This window comes from Dama dama, chromosome 18 (genome assembly GCF_033118175.1).
Source record: "Dama dama isolate Ldn47 chromosome 18, ASM3311817v1, whole genome shotgun sequence".
Lineage (NCBI taxonomy): Eukaryota > Metazoa > Chordata > Mammalia > Artiodactyla > Cervidae > Dama > Dama dama.
Genome location: NC_083698.1, coordinates 8,728,324 through 8,748,047, shown reverse-complemented (window position 1 = coordinate 8,748,047; position 19,724 = coordinate 8,728,324).

Genomic DNA, 19,724 nt, shown 5'->3' with positions numbered 1-19,724 from the left:
AATGCAGGCGGTCTGAGTACAAGGCTAAATATTGAATGTTTGTGTCCCTCCAAAATTCATATGTGGAAACCTTAACCTTTGTTATGATGGTATTAGAAGGTAAGGGCCTTTTGTAGGTAATTAGGTCTTGCAGGCAGAGCCCTTGAGAATGGGATTGTGTGTGTGTGCGTGCTAGTGCAAGCTCAGTTGCTCGGTCGTGTCTGACTCTTTGTGATCCCATGGACTGTAACCCGCCAGACTCCTCTGATCATGAAATTTTCCAGGCAAGACTACTGGAGTGGGTTATCTTTCCCTCCTCCAAGGGATTTTCCTGACCCAGGGATTGAACCCACATCTGCATTGCCAGGTGGATTCTTTACCACTGTGAGACCTGGGAAGCCCCATGAATGGGATTAGTGCCCTTACAAAAGAGATTCTGGAGAGCTTCTTCACTCTTTCTGGCCATGTAAGGATACAAAGAGAAGTTTGGGGTCTTCCCAACCGAGGGATCACACCAGGTCTCTTGCATTGCAGGTGGATTCTTTACCGTCTGAATCACCAGGGAAATCCACAAAGAGAAGCTGGCAATCTGCAACCCAGAAGAGAATTTTCACCAGAACCCAATCATGCTGGTACCCTGATCTCAGACTTCAAGCCTCCTGGACTATGAGAGAGAAATTTCTGTTGATTATAAACCATTCAGTTTATGGCATTTTGTTGTAGCAGTACTAACATGGGAAAATAGGCATATCAAAGAAGTTTCCTCATTATTGACTAATATTGCAATAATAAACTAGAATATATACTTATAAAACTTAAGAATTGTTTTTTTAAAAATAAACAAGAAGGAAAATAAGAATAAAGAACACGATATAGTATAACATTCTTTTGTTTTGAAATTTTGGTCCCTGCAAAGAAACAAAAGTACAGTTGCCAAAATAAAAAGAAATTATACTATCTTAAAAAGTCCAAATTGCCCACCATAAAAATAATCGTGACAGCTAATATTTGTTGAGTGACTCCCAAGTACACACCAGTTAGGTACTAAGTGCTTTATGCACATCGCATGCATGCGCACTCAGTCACATCTGACTCTGTGCCACGCGATGGACTGGAGCCCGCCAGGCTCCTCTGTCCATGGGCTTTTCCAGGCAAGAATGCTGGAGTGGGTTGCTGTTTCTTCCTTCAGGGGATCTTGACACAGGGATCGAACCGCCATCTCCTGCGTCTCCTGCATTGCAGGTGGATTCTTTACTGCTGAGTCACCAGGGAAGCCCCTTTCAAGTACACTATCTCAACATAATTCTAACAACTCTATGAAGAATGTACTATCTCTATGTTAGTATGAGGAGACTGAGAGGTTAAGTAACTTTCCCAAGGTCGTGGGGCTGATAAAAGGCAGAGGCAGACCTTGACCCTGGGTCTTTAACCATGACTCTGTTTACTTTCTCCTTGCCACCACAGGACAATGCATCACAACTGTACTGAGTTTAAAGCAGCATTTTGTATTTTTAGTTTTTGCTAAATATATGAGAAACAAATATGTGAGAAAGGCTTTGACAATTTCTGACCCTCATTAGGGTGTTCTTTAAACTGTAAATTCAAAAACTGTATTTCCTTATAAAAGTTGAAAAACGACCTCACTTTGAACTAAAGATATTGTAGTTATTAATCATAGCTCTTGTAGAACACTGCAATTCAGTAGCTTGACACATTTTATAATCTGTTCTCATTTTAATATTTAAATGATGGTAAAACTTTGCACAAGATACTAGAATAATGATCAGTTATGATCTGTTAAGATACAGAGACTCGAAGAATTCAAAAGATAATGATAAATAACATCTACACTGCAACTTTCTAAAGGTAACTGGAATATTTTCAGTTTTGCTATTTCATCTTTATAATCTTTAAAAGCCAAGGGAAGCACAATTGCAAAAACATTAATTAAAACTAGTCAGTGATAAAGTGGTTTCAAAAAATAACCATTTTTCAAACAAGGAAGAAATTAGAGGATTTTTGAGAAAACATTTAGTAAAATCATAAAAATGGACTAGCACCTTCCCTCCCCCACCCCGTTGCTCAAAGTGTTTAGAAAATTCCCATAAAAAAAAAAAAGAAAATTCCCATAAAAATTTTTTAACTGAACTTGGTTCTTGTTCAAATCATGAAGCTTTGCTATTATGTGAAGTTTCTTCATTCTTAGAAAATAGAAAAAGCATTTACAATTAACTGTTAATTTTCTGCAGGGTTAGAAAATGGGAAGAGGCAGGAATAAAGAACTGTTGCCTCCACTGAATTATTTTAATTCCTTATATGTCTTATATAGATACATACTTAATGGCCAAGCCTCAATTGTCTAGCTCACATACCCATCCGCATTTTAAACTCTCATACTTGTCCGCACTGAGTCTCCAGCAGTTCATCAATTACATCCAGGTTTTCCTACCTTGTCACTGGTTCCCCTAGTTGTTCCCACCCAGGAATCTCAGTTCTGGTCAGCTGTGACTCTGTATTTACCCATCTCTTCCCTGGTGGCTCAGTCAGTAAAGAATTCTCCTGCAATGCTGGAGACCCAGGTTCAATCCCCAGATTGGGAAGTTCCCCTGGAGAAGGAAATGGCAACCCACTCCAGTAGTCTTGCCTGGAAAATCCCATGGACAGGGGAGCCTGGTGGGCTGCAGTCCATGGGGTCACAAAGAGTTGGATGTAACTGAGTGACTAAACCACCACCAGTCTTGGGGGCAGCTGTTTGCCCTGCGTCCTCCTCTTCTCTTTGGGATCCAAGAAGCGTGGCTTTTCAGCCTGTTCAGTTTTTCCCTTGTCAGGATAGACTTTCAAGATACTTAAATGCAGAACTGGAAACCAGAAGTCCTACCTAGAAATTCTGAATCAGAGAGGTTCCAGGCCTGCAGAGAACAAGAACAGCTGAGATCAGGGGTGAGATGGCAAACTGATGCAGCAGAATTTATTAAGCCTTTCTGCCCCCGTTTTCCTTCTTGGCTTCCAGAGCATGGGAACCTAGACATACATTGCCAGGAGGGATATTCCAAGAATCCACTCTTAGAAAATGGATCAACACATTGGATGCTCTCTAAATCAACAGTCCTGCAAATCACCCTTAGAGTAGCCCATTCACCAGCAAGCCTTCCACTAGACACACACACACACACACAAGCAGATAATCAAGAATTATAAGACAATCAAAGGAGACTTTAAATGGAAGACTTTCAACACTTACAACGGAAGCCATAGTAAACAAAGAACTTAGAGAAAGCAGAGACAGTGTGGAGAGTGAAGGAAAAAAGAATTTTAAGCACTTATAATGTTTATCCCCAGAAAGAAAGAGAGGTTATTGATTGTGTACAAGAGGCCAAAACAGGAGGTGACCTTAAAAAAGCAGTAGTCAGTGACTGAAAGCAAGCTCTTAGAAATAAAAAGAATAGTGAAAATAAAAATTCAGTAAAGAGTTGGAAGCTCACCTTCTGGAAATTTCTCACAAAGGAGAATAAAACGAGGCAGAGAAAAAATACATGAGAAAAGATAAAAAAAAATTAGAGGTCTATCCAACTAATAGCAGTTTTGGACAGTTAAAAGGAGAAAGTGAAGGGGATAAATAAGAAAGAAATAATACAAGAGAATTTTCTAGAACTAAAAAGCAGGACACTCCACTTTGAGAGCCTATAGATTGCCTACTACAATGAATGAAAGGCAATCACTGAAAAAATTATAGAACTCTGGGCATAAAGACCTTGTATCCTCATCAATCTTGTTCCTCTTCCTTCTTTGTCTTTACTTGAAAAAAACCACAACTCTGGTTAGATCCAACACTAAACTCACTTTTTGTACCCAAGCCCCACAAACAAGACTGCAGAAAAATCATGCTGACTGGTTTCACTTTAATAACATGCACCCAAGTGTCACCAAGGCTCTAAATGCTACATTACTTGTGCCATATTTCCATGATTCATTCTCTGTCACTGCTTCATACCTCTTCTCTCTCATTAAACCCCAACCTGCCAGCAGCACCCTAACTTTCAGCTAATAATTCAGCTTTCTTTTGCTGGGAAGAGTTTGGAATTAACGACAAGAGATCCTCCATAACTCCTACCACCACAAGATCCTGCTCTTCATGTCACGAGGCCCACATCCTACCTCCTCCTTTTACTTTTGATGAACTCTCTGAACAAAGGCAAATTTCTCCACCTGTGCATTAGATTTCATTTCCTTTTGCCTACTCAAGGATTTTGCTCCAGTAATTCTTCTCTTTCTCTCCCAAAGCATCGAATTTTCTGTCTCCAGGAAAATTTTTCATTAGAATACAAATATGTCCTCTCTCTTTCTCCCTCTAGCTCTCACTCTCACTCTGTGTGTGTGTGTGTGTGTGTGTGTGTGTGTGTGTGTGTGTGTGTGTGTAAAACCAACTTTCTCTTTTCTTCCCCAGCTGAAAGTGAAAGACGTGTGAAAGTGAAAGTCGTGTGAAAGTGAAAGTCATGTCTGACTCTTTGCGACCCCATAGACTGTAGCCTGTAGCCCGCCAGGCTCCTCAGTCCATGGCACTCTCCAGGCAAGAATACTGGAGGAGGTAGCTGTTCCCCTCTCCAGGTGATCTTGCCAACTCAAGGATCAAACCCAGATCTCTCGCATTGCAGGCAGATTCTTTACCATTTGAACCACCAGGGAACCCCCCTTCCCCAGCTACTGCTCTATTTTTCTCCTTTCCTTGTCAGCAGTGCTCCAGTCATCTCCAATTTCTCTCTGCTCATTCTTTCTTAAACCTACTCTAATCACTATTTTCATCTCCATTATGCCATCAAAATTGCTCCACCCGAAGTCCCTGATGGTTTCCATGATGCCAAATCTATGGTCATCTCTCAAACCTCAGCTTCCTTGACCTCTCGGCACAATTTGACACAGATGATGACTCTCATTTCCTTGAGAATCTTCTTTACCTGACTTGCAGGGACATGTGACATTTACTTGCTGCTGCTGCTGCTGCTAAGTCGCTTCAGTCATGTCCGACTCTGTGCGACCCCATAGACGACAGCCCAGCAGGCTCCTCTTGACCTTTCTTTGATTGATTCCTTTTCATCTCATCAATCTCTAACTGTTCAAGTGCCTCAGGGCTCAGTCTTGGGATGTGTATCTACTCAGCAAGCGGATATCTCACCCAGGCATTTGACTGGCATATGACCATCAGACCTAGACAGCATATTAAAAAGCAGAGACGTTACTTTGCCAACAAAGATCCATCTAGTCAAAGCTATGGTTTTCCCAGTACTCATGTATGGATATGAGAGTTGGACTATAAGGAAAGCTGAGCGCTGAAGAATGGATGCTTTTGAACTGTGGTGTTGGAGAAGACTCTTGAGAGTCCCTTGGACTGCAAGGAGATACAACCAGTCCATCCTAAAGGAAATTGGTCCTGACTGTTCATTGGAAGGACTGATGCTGAAGTTGAAACTCCAATACTTTGGCCACCTGATGTGAAGAACTGACTGATTTGAAAAGACCCTGATGCTGGGAAAGATTGAAGGCGGGAGGAGAAGGGGACGACAGAAGATGAGATGGTTGGATGGCATCACCGACTCAGTGGACATGAGTTTGAGTAAACTCTGTGAGTTGGTGATGGACAGGGAGGCCTGGTGTGCTGCAGTCCATGGGGTCACAAAGAGTTGGACATGACTGAGTGACTGAACTGAATTGAACTGAGCTGATACTGATGACTCTTAAATTTCTATCTTAGCTTGGACTTCTCCTTAGATTCTCAGTTTGATATCTCTACTTGTATCTTAAAGTTAATATGGACAAAACTGACCTGTTGATAAATACCTTCCAACCTGTTCCTCCCATAGGTTTTCCCACTTCACATAAGGACAACTGTTTTCTTCAGTTTTTGCAGATCAAAAACCCTGGAGTCATGCTTGATTCCTTTCTTTCACACCCCACATCAAGTAAGTCAGCAAATGCTGTTAGCTTTACCTTCAAAATATGCCTTTAATTTGACCATTTGTCACACCTCCACTAGCACCACTCTGGCCCAAACTACCATTACTTCTTACCTGGATTATCATAATAGCATCCTGAGTGCTTGCCCCACCTCTGCCCTCCATGTTTTTACTCAGGTATCAAAAGTGAGAGCAGTCATGTGTGTATACGTGCTCAGTCGCTCAATGGTGTCTGCCTCTTTGCGATCATATGGACTGTAGCCTGCCAGGATCCTCTGTCCATGGGGATTCTCCAGGCAAGAATACTGGAGTGGGTTGCCATTTCCTTCTCCAGGGGATCTTCCTGACCCAGGGATTGAATCCATGTCTCCTGCATTGCAGGTGGATTCTTTACCACTGAGCCACTGGGGAAGCCCTGAGAGCAACCATATTTCTGCTTTTTCCCAAAAGTATCCCATTCTTTCAGAATAAAAAGCCAACTTCTCACAAGATCCGGCTCCATCTTACTGCTCAGAGCTCAGGGCCATTTACCTTGTACCTCGTATATCTGCTCCAGCCCCCACACTGGCTTCCTAATATTCCTTAAAAAAGACAGACGCTCTTGTCTCAGGGCCTGTGCCCTCTGTTCTCTCTGCCCAGAATTGTCATCCCTTGGACATCAGTGAGGTTTGCTCCCTCACTTCCTTCAAGTCTTCACTCAAGTCTCCCCTCCAAGTAAGGCCCTTATCATCCACATTTCCAGCCCTCACACTGCATACTCTCAGTTCTCTGCTTGAGTACTTATCACTATCTAACATGTTACATATGTTACATTTATTTTGCTTATTATTTGTTACCCACCCACTCCCAGAATGTAAGTTCCACAAAGGCAGGGATATATGCCTTTCTTTTTTTCAGTGCTGTAATCCCTAGCTTCTAAGACAGAGCCTAGCACAATAATGGCTGCCCGACAAATACTTGAGAAGGAGAGAATGTATGTTTAATAAAAGCTCCCACACAGGGAAAACCAGATTCAGGAGTCAGTGTTGGCACCATCCTTCTCAACAGCCACACTGGAAAGTGTGGCAAGAGACCAATGCCATAAAAAAACGTATAGATGAAAATGAATTCCAGCCTCCCTGGATTTCAAGGCAAACTGTTAAGGAGGGTAAGCTAAAGATGCTTTCAGATTTGCAAGATTTCAACAATATTATTCTTGAGACTTCCCCGGTGGTCCAGTGGCTAAGACTCTGGGCTCCCAATACAGGGGCCTGGGTTTGATCCCTGGCCTCGGAACTAGATCCCACATGGCACAACTAAAGAACCTGCAGGCTGCAACTAAGAACAGGGAAAAACAAACAAATAAATAAAAATAAATATTAAAAATATTATTTTTATGGACTCTTAGGCAGCTATCAGATGACTGACTTCATTAAAATGAGGGGGGGAACACACCCCAAGAAATAAGAAGATATAGGTTCCAGGAAACAATTAATTCAACACAAGAGGAAAAGGAAAGGGAAGACCTAGGGTAATAATTAATACGATTCTGGGCTGTCGTCATACAGAGAGTCTGGAGCATGATCAATCCATACAGAAGCAGGAGGACCTGGACTCCAGGAAAGATGTCTTTGAGTTAAAAATCAGAACTAATAGCTCACCTGATACATATTTACTCATAAGGAAAGGACTTCTACAGTCCGGTTAAGAGAGTTCATGAAATAATTAGTAACACAAATAAAAAACTAAACTACACTATGTGGCTTAGTTATGAACAATATTTGCACAGTAATAATAGTAATATAAAATAATGGGCAAATAATTTGATTAAAAATTGTAACCATGGGTAGAAAAGAATGTGGCGACCTTATGTACAAAAGCCCAATCCAAATTTTTCAGGGTAAAAAGCTGACATATAAACACCTAAAGTAGAAGCAGAAAATAGCACTATAAGCATATTATATAAAATATAAATAGCTAAAGAAAGAAAAGCTGAAAGAAGCTGCCAATTGAGACTGGGCATAAGAGATTGAGAGAGACAGGACCCTGACAGTCTCACACTCTTCACTATAAGCTTTGTAGTACTATTTGACGTTTTAGGTTATGTGAATGCAATTTTGCTAAAAGTAAAAATTAAAATTTAATAAGCTCATGTAACATGAAGAAATGTCATTTAGAGTTACGGAAATAATAAAAGGAACTGAACACAAATGGTACAAGATGATGGTTACCTCTGAAAAGTGGGATTGGGCTGGCTATTTTATGATTACAGGCATGACTACTAAAACAAAATTAAATGAATAAGACCAAACCACAGTAAAGGTTGACCAATCAGATGTCTGTGAGCATGGTATAGTCCTGAAAAATAATTATGAATTAGCCCGCATGCATAACAGCAAATTTATTAGCCTGCATTTCATTAAGAGCCTTCTATCAGAACACATACTCTTAACAGAAAGAAACCCCTCTTGAGAAAATGAGCATATCTGGGCTTCAACGTGATGATGTCACAATGATTTGTCACAATGATTTGAAAACTAGTATCTTAACATCAAGGAAAGGTACCTGTTGATTTTTATTAGGTATACTGAAATCCAAATTCAAAACTGTCCACTTGAATCAAAATGACCTTCCCGTAAGAAAATTAATCCTCTTAGGATTTTGTTCTAATCTTATTTTAGGAGCAGATTTCCCCTAATACCTGTTGGAGTCATCTGAGTTTTCTGACACAGAAATAACAAAGAAACAATCACGATAGGTAAATAGTGGGTCAGGACTTTTGTGTGGGCTGTGGTGGGTTCCTTGGAGCCCACTCATTACTTACTTTGAGGTTACCTAGGGGAAAATATCTGTTTTTATATTTTAAGATATTCACAACATCTCTCAATAATTAGTTTGTTTTAAAATTTCTTTTAAAATACTTTTATTATGTAATATTTTAATACATACTGAAAAATGTAACCCATGTGTAAGGGATAAAGTAATAGCAACTCCCTGTATGTTTCTTTCCACATCCCATCCTTATTGAAAAACAGCATTCTCTTTACAAACTTCACACTTTGTTACGATTCAAATTAATTTCTTCTGGCTCTATTCTCTGAAGAATGATATCTATGGAACACTTTTGCTTTCACTCACAAATAAGTGAGTATAGTATTTGAAATTGATATCTAGTTGCAAGGCCAGCTTTGCTACAATCTGGCTAATTTTATAACTGTAGATAGGTTACTTAACTCTTCTGAGCAGCAATTTCCTCCTCAGGAAAACAAGGATAATAATTTCTCACTTTTAGAATTATAAGACTTAGATGAGCTAATATTTACAAAGCATTCATTACCTATAGAAAGCAAATCATTGTGATCTCAGAATATTTTTACAAAGTATGAAGAAAAAAATAATTAGATTAATTCTTTCACTTGGTAATGTTTGCTTCAAAACAATCTAAAAAGAAATATTTCACTTGTCTTATCCTGATTATTTTAATAACTGAATCCAATCAACCTCTATGGATGATTTTTTGGTTCATTGTGTAGACATTAGTTGTCAGGCTAAATGTCCTGTTTGGCTAAATGTCCTGTTTATTAATGAATTCATTAGTTTAAAACTTAACATAAGGATGGAGAAAACAACAGAGACTGCACATGAGAAATGTCAGTAGGATATTGATCTAGTTGCAGATCTTGGGTTTAGCTGACAGCATTATACAGACAGAAAAGGGGGCAATGGCTTCAGAAACACTGAATTTTTGTTGTTCATTTTTTAAAATCATTTTTCTGCCTTAAGAAATAATGGCGCCAGCTGTCACAATATAGCAGCCCAGAATGTTACCAATTATTCTGGCACCATGGTAGCAGCATCTGGGGAGCACATGATTAGATACAGGTTTCTAAAAAGTCAGAGGTTGACTTCTATATTTGTATAAGGAGACTTGTTTATTTGAAGAGAGATCACATTAATTCTCTGTGCACTCCTGAATTATATGAAACGCTAGTAGAGAGAAGCTACTAGTGTGGAAAATTCCAGAATATCTTGAGATGGCCAACGTCAAATAACTACAGACATGAAATGTGTTGAAATGATAGTAGGATGAAGAACTGGTCCTTTGTTTTTAAACCTGCCTGATGTATTGGTACCATACACGATGCTGATGCTAGAGATGGATTGTGAGTGAACCAGGACAGAAAATGTATTATTACTGTTAAATGCAAACAATCATTTTCATACAGTTCAGGCCCATTCTTTCTAAAGAGCCAAGCTACTTTATTTTCATGTGACGTGCATTCTATGTTGTAGTCCTGCCTTTTGACTTGTGTGTCTATGTGTGTGTGCTCAGTCATGTCCAACTCTCTGAGGCCCCATGGACTGTAGCCCACCAGACTTCTCTGTCCATGGAATTTTCCAGGGAAGAATATTGGAATGGATTCCCATTCCCTCCTGCAGTGGATCTTCCTGACCCAGGGATCGAACCTGCATCTCTTGCGTTTTCTGTACTGGCAAGAGGACTCTTTACCACCAGCGGTGAAATATATGACAGTTACACAATGAGGTTAATTTTAAATGGCTACTGCAAAGCAGTGTTTTGCCACCTTATCTGCTGTCATCTGAGAACAGGGCTAAGATTACAGCATGATAAATATTTGGATGAAATCCAGTCAAGCAGCAGTTTGTCCCTTATATGATGCTGAAAGATGTGTTTGACTGGTTTTATGTTTCACCTACTTGACCAGTAGTTGTTTGACCAAATTGTTTTCTTTTGCATTTTGCAGACACAATTTAAATGTGATGACTAGCTCTGTGGGACTTTGTCTTTAAAACTACTTGTTTTATCACTTCTAGGGTTTCAGTAGTAAGGTTTACCACCGAACTGTTTAGTCCAATTCATCTTATGATCAGAAAAATCCACACAGTGGTATTGACATTCAGTTGAGCTTAAATTTGGAACAATGAAAGAAATTTTGAATCATAAAGGATGGTTAAGAATTCTTAAGAATTTGTTTCCTAATATGTGTGTGTGCTTAGTCACTCAGTCATTTCCGATTCTGCAACCCCATGGACTGTAGCCCACCAGGCTCCTCGGTCCATGGGGATTCTCCAGACAAGAATATTGCAGTGGGTTGCCATGCCCTCCTCCAGGGGATCTATCCAACCCAGGGATCGAACCCAGGTCTCCCACATTACAGGCGAATTCTTTACTGTCTCAACCACAAGGGAAGCCCTGTTTCCTAATAAAGGGGGTTTAATTACTATGTCCATCCTAAAGGAGTTCAGTCCTGGGTGTTCATTGGAAGGACTGCTGCTGAAGCTGAAACTCCAATACTTTGGCCACCTCATGCGAAGAGTTGACTCATTGGAAAAGACCCTGATGCTGGGAGGGGTTGGGGGCAGGAGAAGAAAGGGACAACAGAGGATGAGATGGCTGGATGGCATCACCAACTCGATGGGCATGAGTTTGAGTAAACTCCGGGAGTTGGTGATGGACAGGGAGGCCTGGTGTGCTGCGATTCATGGGGTCGCAAGGAGTCGGACACGACTGAGCGACTGAACTGAACTGAGCTTTTTTCATTTTATGAATAATGTAGTATTAATACCTAGTCTTCCAGTTAAGAATTTTTATAGCACTATTAACTATTTCTTCAAGGATTTTTTCCCTAAAATAATTTTAAATTGTATTCCCAGAATAGCTATTTGTAAATTTGAGGACTAATTAGAGCCTTGTGACATTATGATACCCATTATTGTAGTCTAATAATAAATAATTATATAATAAATAAGATTTTAAAAGTCACAGTCCACTGATATATTTACTTGTTCCATGTATTATGGAACGTTTAGAAATCTCATCTAATATTTCCTGTTGTTATCATTGTTATCAGAAATAACTCTTTATTACTTTTAGTAATAGAATTATCAATAGAAATAGAAAAATTTAACAGTTTTCATTAGAAATTCTCTATTGTAACATGATGATACTTTTCTTGCTTGTCAACAAACTATGAAATATTTACTATGTACTGTCAGCTTTTATTTCCTATCTTTCAAATGCTAGAGTTTCCTGACATTTATAACATGTAACAAGAATATATTTGTCCTTTTTCATTTCTTTTGGAGTACAAATATGCAGTGGGTCCTGGCTAAAAACATTGTTTCCATTTCATATGTTACTGCTGTCAGTGAAAACCAGTAGAATGTTCACGGAGGGTAGTTTGGTTCTGTCAAAATTGAAAATGCTCACACTTTGACCCAATCATCTCAACACCTAGGTTTTTATTCTACAGATAATCTTGCATATGTGCAGTACAAAATACACACAAATGAAACATTTATTGCTGCCTATTCGTCATTTGGAAACATTAGTAAATGCTTATTATTAACAGACTACTTAGATGAATTATGCTATATTTGTACTGTGGAGTACTATGCAGACAGTAGCTAAAGTGATGACTTCTATATGACGGATTTGGAACAATCTTCGAGAGTGAAAACTCAAGGAGCAGAAGAGAATATATGACATATTACCTTTTGAGTGAAAGGAGAGAGAGAGAGTAAATTTATATATGTATGTTGGCAAATGCATGTATTTTGTTGTTAGAAGAATTGCCATGAAACTGGGTACAGGTTGTCCTTCAGAGAGGGGAACTGGGTAACTGAATAAAAGGAGAGAGATAAGTTCTTATTGTATCTGCTTTTGCATCTTTGTATCATGTATGTAAGCTTACTTTACATATATACATACATATACGTACACACATACATAATTTTAAAAAATAAAAGAAATATAGCCTCACAGTGAAAGTTGCTCAGTCAGGTCTGAGTCTTCGTGATCCCACAGACTGTAGCCCACTAGGCTCTTCTGTCCATGGAATTCTCCAGGCAAGAATACTGGAGTGGGTTCCCATGCCCTTCTCCACGGGATCTTCCCAACCCAGGAATCGAACCCAGGTCTCCTGCACTGAAGGCAGATTCTTTACTTTCTGAGCCATCAGGGAAGTATACACACAGCCTCATGTCTTGGAATAAATATACTGTCCGATACTACTTTTCATTTCTTCTTTCCTCTTCTATAACTTCCATCACTTAAGAGGACTTAAGTTCTTTTGTTAATAAAGAACAGACGTTTCTATCTCTATAACTACCAGCACAATTGTTGCTAAGTAGTTAGAGAAGACCTGGGCCTCTTGACCTTTACATTTTAAAAGTGTTTGGTTTTGTAAATATAGCAATGCAGTTGGGCCTCTGCAGTCTAAAGAGGAGTGGAAATTTGATAGTTATAAAAGAATCCCCCTTTGGAGGCTGGAATTGTTTGTGGTCTAAACCGAGTAATGGTCAAATTGCTTTAAGGTACTATGTATGCAGTCTCAGAATGATATTCTAATATAAAACTGTAATTGAATCTCTGAAGATGGTTGAGTTTGCACCATATAGAATTTGCAACATGCTATAATATAACATGTGTACCATATATGGAAAACATATTTAGAGATTCATGGCAACAGGTTTGAAAACTTATTTCACGTTTTAAAAGAAGTTTTAAAGGTTAAAACAATGAAATAATGTCTAGTAGAAAAAAATGTTAAAATTTCAATATAGAAAAAGAATTAAAAAGATCTTATAAAGTTCTGTGAAAGGCTGTCTTGCTTAGAGGTGAAGGCTGCCTCAAATTCTGTATTTTGTGGTTATTTCATTGACTGTCAATGAGAAACAAGAAAAGTAATTTTCTTAAAAGAAATCTCAAGAACACTAGAAAAATATTCACATCATCATATGCATTCTCACAACACAGGTACAAATGCATTCAGTGCCAATTAACTAATGTTTTCCCTCCACCATCCCCAGGAATTCACATCTGCTTCTCTTCTAAGCATGTTTCAATGACGGTGCAGTCAATACGACTAGGCTGGCACTCAATCCTCTAGAAAGTAATAATACATACCCACTGGAGAAGGATGCCTTTGTTGCCTGGATCTTGGAGTCGTACAACATATGGTCTGACAGATTCTAAGCTCCAAGTATCTATTTTTAGACATGATGATTCTTTACCATTATCTTTCAATAAAAGAGAAAGTATTTGTTGAACTGAGACTTGCTTTCACAATAGTACCTAAGCTAGAAAGCAAGTGGTTTTTGTCAGCCTAGAAAGTTTGGTGAGATGAATAATTTAGTCTGTAGGAGTAACATGTCTAGAGAAGAAATTTAAGTAGAGGTTAGGTAATGCAGGTAATTAATTAAATGATCTTAGGATATCTGATTCACAATGACTAATTTAAATATGTCCTAAAAATACATACAGATCATAAGTCATGATTGTGATATTCTCAAGGGCAATATGGAACACATAATTCAATACACAATAGAAAAAATTAATCATTCTATGTGCTTTAAAACATTTGAGAGTTCTTTCTCTCTGTACCTGTTTAATCTTTTGCTAATGTTCACAGAGAATCACAGTGCCTGATCAAAACAGAGAACAGAATCAAGCTAAGGTTTATATTTAATGTCAGGAAAAATGAACATATTTTAAAGCACTTATCTTTAACTAGACAAATATGTGAATTTTAAAAAGTACTTTTTCTGAGAATTGTTCTAAACCTTACAATAGGGGTTGCTTCTTTAGATTGCCACTATAATTAACTGGGTACAAAGAATGGTGTGTTATGAAACTCCTTGGTACTAGGAAAATGATATTTAGCAGCTTCTCCTGGGCTGAAGAAGAGACTGAATTTCTCCATGTCACTGATGGCTGGGAAGTCATCAATCTTACCAACAGAAACAGATGTCAATAAAATCTGCCCTCATGTTCATTCCTGGCCTTTGTGAAACCTCAAGGCCTTTCCCCTGTGACAGTGGAAAAGCAGACTGCTTAGTGAAGGGAACCTCCATCATGGTGCTAGATATTTACACTCATTTTGAAACTTTAGTACCAGAGTAGAATTTTCAATTAAGACAATATTGTAGGTGGTGCTAGTGTTCTGGAAAGAGTCTGTAAAATGAAGTATTAAAAAAGTAGTAAAACCCAAAATAGCTGTGAGACAAGTTCAGTTCAGTTCAGTTCAGTCCCTCAGTCATGTCTGCCTCTTTGCGACCCCATGAACTGAAGCATGCCAGGCCTCCCTGTCCATCACCTCCCTGCTTCAGTATCGGTCCTTCTAATGAATATTCAGGACTGATCCCCTTTAGGATGGACTGGTTAGATCTCCTTGCAGTCCAAGGGACTCTCAAGCGTCTTCTCTAACACCACAGTTCAAAAACATCAATTCTTCAGTACTCAGCTTTCTTTATAGTCCAACTCTCACATCCATACATGACCACTGGAAAAACCACAGCTTTGACTAGACGGACCTTTGTTGGCAAAGTAATGTCTCTGCTTTTTAATATGCTGTCTAGGTTGGTCATAACTTTCCTTCCAAGGAGTAAGCGTCTTTTAATTTCTTGGCTGCAGTCACCATCTGCTGTGATTTTGGAGCCCAAGAAAATAAAAGTCTGCCATTGTTTCCACTGTTTTGCCATCTATTTGCCATGAAGTGATGGGACCAGATGCCATGATCTTAGTTTTCTGAATGTTGAGCTTTAAGCCAACTTTTTCACACTCCTCTTTCACTTTCATCAAGAGGCTCTTTACTTCTTCTTCACTTTCTGCCATAAGGGTTGTGTCATCTGCATATCTGAGGTTATTGGTATTTCTCCAGGCAATCTTGATTCCAGCTTGTGTTTCCTCCAGCCCAGCGTTTCTCATGAGGTACTTTGCATATAAGTTAAAAAAGCAGGGTGACACTATACAGCCCTGACATACTCCTTTTCCTATTTGGAACCAGTCTGTTGTTTCATGTCCAGTTCTGACTGTTGCTTCCTGACCTGCATACAAGAGAAGCCAGTATCAAAAGAGAAAACAACACACCAGTTAAAAATGACTTATGTTGAATGCTGGTGTCTGAAGAAAAATTTTCTTTAGAGGAGAATAAAAAGAATACAGGCTCTTGTGAGAATTGTAAAGAGCTTTTATTAGCGCTTTTATGAACTCTAGAACTTATTCTTTCTTTTTACACCAAAAAAAAAAAAAAAAAAGAATTCCCTTTAAAATGTTACTTCTCTTTTTTTTCTGGTTTAAATACACCACTGATAATAGTCTTTTGCTTAGGCATGGTTATAGTCATGGTGGGGGAGGTAAAAATGGATCAAGGGAGAGGAAAATATTCTAGAAATAACCAGTTTCAAGTTAAGACAGGGAGAGTATAAAGGAAAGGCGATTAAAGATGAGATATCTCTGGGCAAGAGATTATTAAAAATTATCACTAAGAGTGGTAGATGTAGTAAAATAAAGAGAAAAATCTGCAGCTTGACATGGGCATGGCTGAGTGATATTAGGTCAGATAATTTCCTATCCGTGCCTGTCACTAAGTGATACTGTTTATTCTGGTCAAATTTGTTACAGTGGTTTGAGCAGGGGAAGGGAGGCAGAACACAGTGGGAAGGCCTCAACACCTACTGTTTTGCCTGCCCAGCAACTGTTTCCCCTTCTTTTATTCCCCGTACTCCTTTGGGGCAGAGGCTCAATCACAAGGAACAGCAGCCGGTAATCACTGACACTGGGAGCCCAGGTCACCTGGGATTAAGCTCCGAGTTGCTGAGCTGCTAGCTGAAGGCTACTTGAATTCTCCCTGGTGAGAAACAGAACTGGCCCCAGCATCCAGAGGGGGCTTTAACCTGCGGGTACAAATGAAACAACTCCAGTTTCAAAGCTACAGTAGTTCTCAATTTTGGCTATCCATTAGAATCATCCATTGAAAACCAAAACTGGTTTTAAACATAACAAAAAATCAGACCAATGTCTGGGCTTCCCGTCAAACCAATTAAATCAGAATCCCTGCGGGTGGAGAGCTGGGCTTTGGGATACTTAAAAAGCTCCCGCAGCGATGCTAATGTGCAGCTAGCATTGACAACAGCAGGTTATGAGGGATACTGAGGTGGAAAGGTCAAGAGTCCACCTCACAGGTAAGGTTGAAGAGAGAAGTTCTACAGGCAGCTTTGGAGACGGGTACTCTTTATGCTCAGCTGGCTTGCCTAGTGTCACAGTGAGGTGCGGGAGACTCAGGCGGAAGCAGGAGGTACCAGTGGTTCAGCAGACAGGAATCAGGAGCGGTGAGGAAGGCTGGATGGCAGTAAGGTAAGACTTCCCATCTTTGCTATTTTGCTTAGTGAAAGTGAAAAGTGAAAGTGTTAATGGCTCAGTGGGGTCTGACTCTTTGCAACCCCATGGACTGCAGCCCATCAGGCTCCTCTGTCCATGAAATTCTCCAGGCAAGAATCCTGGAGTGGGTTGCCATTCCCTTCTTCAGGGGATCTTCCCGACCCAGGGATGGAACCTGGGTCTCCTGCACTGCAGGCAGATTCTTTACTGTCTGAGCCTCCAGGGAAGAGGAAGCCCTAAGTTACCTCTTCGGTGATTATTTGACAGCACCCACCTCCCCCTCCCAAAATCTAGCCAAGGTTAGCAGTCATTTAAAATCTTCTCCTTTTCACTGATTTGGGTGCTTAAGATGGGAGGAAGAATGGGCCATCTCCCCTGATCATAAATCTACCAGTTCAGTACATGGGGTGCAAAGCTCCTACTCAATAAAATCACAAAAGCCTATAGCAGGAAGGGACCTTCAATGTCATCTGGGTCAACACTTTTCTCTTGGACTATGAATATCTCCATCAGACTTGCTAAAGGCAAGGAGTGTTTCTTAAGTTTCTTTGTTTCTCTGGTGCCTACCTGGTGATGCATAAATATCAAAAGACCAACTGAAAGAAAACATTTTTAGATGAGGAAGCTCAGTTGCTTAGTCAGTAAATTAGTCGGTTCATTCATTCATTTATTCATCCATTCACTTAATACCAGACAGAAAGCTTTAGATATCTATGGGAATCAATGTACAACAAGGGGGTTATAGTTAATAATACTGTACTGTATACTTAAAATTTGCTGAGAGTAGATCTTATGTGTTTTCACCCCACACAAAAAATAATAGTAATGATGTGAGGTGAAGGATGTGTTAATTAGCTTGATTGTGGTAATCATTTCACAATGGATAGGTACATCGAATCATTGTGTTGTATACCTTATATATACTCAACTTTAATTTGTCAATTATACCTCAATAAAGCTGGAAAAATAATACTAGCAAACAATTGCAATATACTCACAATTTTCACTTTCATTTAAGATAATGTAGTGTTTTTTAGTGGATTATTTTGGTATTCCACAAAGAAAATTAATTTTTGCAGCTGGAAAAAAATAACTATAAGGAGCTAGAGTATTTCTGATCATCTTAGAAATATAAGTAACTTTATTCAATCAATATTTTCATGCACTTACTAGGGAAGGCATTTATTAGGTGCAGTAGAGGTTAATAGGGCTTCCCTGGTGGCTCAGTTGGTAAAGAATCTGCCTGCAATGCAGGAAAACTGGGTTCAATCCCTGGGTCAGGTAGATCCCCTGGAGAAGGAAATGGCTATCCACTCCAGTATTCTTGCCTGGGAAACCTCTTGGACAGAGGAGCCTGGTGGGCGACAGTTCATGCGGTAGCAGAGAGTCAGACACAACTGAGCAAGTAAGCCATGGAGGTTAATAGAATTTAATTATTAAGAGCTCAGGTTTGGTGTCAAATAGCCTGGATCTGATTTCTGGTTCCTGCTTCCTGGGTGTGTGATATGGGGCTACTTATTTAACTGCTTCATCTCTCCCTTTTCTTAACTGTAAAGTAGGAATAACAAAATATGCTTTGCAGGGTTAACAAGACCTTACACATAATAACTATTCTATAACTGTTAACTATTAAAAGCGAGATTTAATACGGTCTGCTATTTCGAATCCCTCTCCACTACTAAGAAGACTAGGATCTGTTACCTAGGTGGGATTTTATTTCACTGAGCCTCAGGTGGATTTGGATCTGAAGATGGGCCTGGAGCACGGCTGACTTTGGGTGAAATAGTGAGGAGAGGAGTTGGAAGTCCTGAAGACCATCCAGTAGGAAGAAAATGTGAGCCAGGCTGTCCAACAACAGATCTGAAAGCTGCTTTTCTGTGTGGTGTGGCAAGTAACGCCTTGGACAACATCTGCAGTGAGGTTCATTTTGCTCATTCATGTTTTCAGGTGACATGGTTTACTTTAGCAGAACTCAGGTGGTTCTGGGTTTATCAGAGAGCGCGTGCAGCCGGCAGAACCAGAGGAACTGGTTGCTGGTCGCTGACTGTTGGCTTAATTTGTTTTCCCTTTCAAATCCGTTTCTGATTTAAAATTGTCATGCTATAAATACCGAGGAATAAATCTCTAAAGGTGGAATTTTAAGATAGACTGTAAACAGGAAGGAATATAATTTTGGAAAAAGTGGGTTTTATTCCATCTTGTGAATATTTGCTCCCCTGCTCTGCAGTAATGTAACATTTTCTACCAGTGATGAAGAATTGCCTCATGGTAATTTAAGGCAGAGTACTGTAGGATCAAACAACCCAAAAGGTTGTTAAACTCACCAGACTGAGTGGAATCTCAAGTTTATGGTGTTTCTCTTAGCCAACTCTCTTCTGGTGATGGTGGCAATCTAATTACCTTGAGAACCCAGGATCATATCGAGGAAGAAATTTTTAGGCAGCTAGTGTAGGGCTGGGACCTTGGTTCTTTTTTAAATTTCAAATTTTTCTCCCATACAAATATCTTGCTTCATTAACCTAAAGTTATACAGTTGTTTCAGTTTCCAGGCATTCAGAGAAATACCTCCCTAATCTAGTAGGTAATAAAACATCCAGACCCAAGACAGGACAATTGTTAACTGCTGTCCAACTTAT